The sequence below is a fragment of the Protobothrops mucrosquamatus genome, unplaced genomic scaffold (genome assembly GCF_001527695.2).
Source record: "Protobothrops mucrosquamatus isolate PMUCROS unplaced genomic scaffold, P.Mucros_1.0 scaffold461, whole genome shotgun sequence".
Lineage (NCBI taxonomy): Eukaryota > Metazoa > Chordata > Lepidosauria > Squamata > Viperidae > Protobothrops > Protobothrops mucrosquamatus.
In genome coordinates this window covers 1104155-1107007 of record NW_015386782.1, presented here as the reverse complement: position 1 = coordinate 1107007, position 2853 = coordinate 1104155, and the positions used below count along the sequence as shown (strand labels likewise).

The 2853-nt window shown below is 38.8% G+C and overlaps 1 protein-coding gene across 1 annotated transcript in view; it reads right to left on the bottom strand.

Annotated features, from left to right (window-relative positions):
* Nucleotides 1-2853, bottom strand: part of MEMO1 (mediator of cell motility 1) — an 18557-nt gene that overhangs the window by 4656 nt on the left and 11048 nt on the right. The gene's annotated exons all lie outside the window — the stretch shown is intronic.

Genomic DNA, 2853 nt, shown 5'->3' with positions numbered 1-2853 from the left:
TCAATCAAACCTGATTGTATTTAACAATGTTTTTAATCTGAAAAACTCATTAAGAGATTATGGAGCTACTAATAAGTAGCTGTCAATGTTTCCTGCTTTGCATTTCAGCCAAAGTTGATCTACTGATGCATTAGTTTTCCTAATACTAATTCTATGGGATGGAAAAATAGAATAGAATAGAATAGAATAGAATAGAATAATTTTTTATCTACTGATGCAAATGACTTATTCAGGTACAAAATAAACACTGGGGAAAAAGAAGACTCAGAAAAGAAAAAAGAGTCAGATTTCTTGGACAGGTAACAAGAGAGCATGAGGCAAAAATCTCAAGCATATTGCAGTTTTAAAACCACAGCTTCTCATTTGCCTCACTTGTTATTATTTCTCCAAACTTTGCTTGGCCAGAAACATATACCCAGTTGCTGAAGATAAATCTCTGTTGTACAGATAATACTATCCAAACATATTAAGAAGATCAACAATACCTGCTGAGTTAGCACACTGCTGAATGTAATTAACTTTACACCTGCCATAGCCTCTCTCAAATGTGGTTTATGAACTGTTGTTTGGAGTTCACAACTAAACTAACATTGTTCATTGTTAGAATAGAAAACTAGTTTCCTTAAATATGATGGCTAGGCGACATCTATCAATGAGAAACAGTTATTTTTATGCTAGATTAAGAGCAGTTTGAAATTGCCTTCCAAGATTAGTTTTTCCAGCAATACTAAACCCAGAGCAATTTCTATCTTTTAGAAGATAACTTTTCCATCTCTTCAGAAGAGCATCTTTTTAACAAGATGCTTTTTAACATTTATTGTGACTACAGTATATTCTACAGCAGGGGTGTCAAACTGCCAGATGCATCATAGTGAAACCGCGCCCACCCCATTGCCGGCAATGGCAAAAAAGTCGCGATACGTTGCGACACGTCACGTGATGTTGCGAGTTTGACTCCCCTGTTCTACAGTATATTCACTGTAATCTCTATGCACCCTCTCCTTTCAATGTACTTTATATTCCCTGGTACAATTACTCTGTACCCATAATTACAGTTGCTAAAATTTCAATTTTGAAAGAGGACTAGTAAATGTATTAAAGTAAACTATACCATATGGATAATATTTAAAAAGCAATGAGCAGTGTTTTAAGTCTGGCTTAAGGTATGAGTGAAAACTAAAGCAAAACTTTTTGAGACAATTTGCCTTTAATAATTAAAATAATGATAATTGTGTTAGTATTTACTATGCCATCAGCATTTCATTCTTTGAAATATTGACTTAATGCAACAATTTTTCCTCAAAGGTTTGCCTTGTCCAACACAGCAGCAGCAGTAATTATGGGAATTGTGGTCCAGAAGATCTAAAGGGCACCAGGTTGCCCACCAGAACCACATTAAAATCCATTTTAAGGAAAATAGTAGTCCTAAAGTTAAGAAGGGCAGAGATCCATATTTAGTAATCCTGGGTATGAGTGATTTTTTTAATTTTAAGTATACTAAACTATTAAATATTTTAACTCAAAATAATTGTTATGAAAGCAAATACTCTCTGATATTAAGTAAGAAAGTTTCCCCAAGATATCCAATATAAATGGTGTGAAGAGAAAGATGAATAAACAAACTATATCGAACTGGAGTGCACGCTAAAAAAGTACAATACAAAGAGACACACAAAACAGCATGCGATGTTTCGAAAGAAGCGCTCCCCCCCCTCCATCACTGCCCATTCTGGTCAATGGCGCACCACTGTATGGGTAGAGCAGGGGTAAGCAACCCAAAGCACTCAAAGAGCCACTTGGACCTGTTTCCCAGCAAAAACAAAACACTGGGAGCCGCAAAACCCTTTTGACATCTAAAATGAAGATAACACTACATATATCCTTTTTTACCTTTATTATTTATATATCTTCAGTGTTATCTTCATTTTAGATGTCAAAAGGGTCTGTCTCTGTCTCTCTCCCTCCCTCCCTCTCTCTCCCTCTTTCTGCCCTTGGTCTGCCAGTCCTCTTCCCCCACTCAGTGTGTGTGTGTGTGAGAGAGAGAGTGAGAGAGAGAGAGGGAGAGAGAGGCACTTGTGCTTCCTCTCTCTCTTTCCTCTCTCTTTCTCTTTCCCCTCTCTCTCTTTCCTCTCCCTCCCCCCACTTTTTCCAGGTGAATCCGCATGAGAGAGAGAGAGAGAGAGAGAGAGAGAGAAGCACAAGTGCCTCTCTCTGTCTCTGTCTCTCTCTGCAAATGGCGGAGGAGGCTTGGAGCCGCAGGGGAAGGCTCAAAAGTGTCCCCAAAACTTCTCAATCGCCCCTATATCACCCCCTTTTTGTTCCTTCGCCCCCACATCACCCTTTTTTGTTCCACCGCCCCCCTGAAAAACAAAATTGCCCCCTGGGGGGGCGATATCGCCCAGGTTAAGAACCACTGCTCGTTTGTTCAAAATCTTAAATCTCCGAAAGTTCTTCACCGATTGCTTTGAAATTTTGACACAGCGTTGAATTCGAATACGCGCGTGTTTTTATATACCTATATTATATAGATGTCACACCTGTGACAGGTAAAAACATGTTTTTGAAAAACAGCGCCATCTGTTGGACATAAAAGCAACACACGCTTTTACCAGACTGAGCCACAGCAACGCGTGGCCAGGTGCAGCTAGTATGTGTATATATATATATATATATATATATATATATGACTGATAGCACTTAAAAAAGTGAGACCACCAGGAGAATTATGAAACCATAAAAAGGTTTAATAAATATAAAACGCCGAGCTTTCGCCGGGTCCTCCCGGCTTCATCAGGGCAAACTGCCACGAATGTGAGATGTGCTTTATAAGGATGGAATCTTTTGCACACGGCC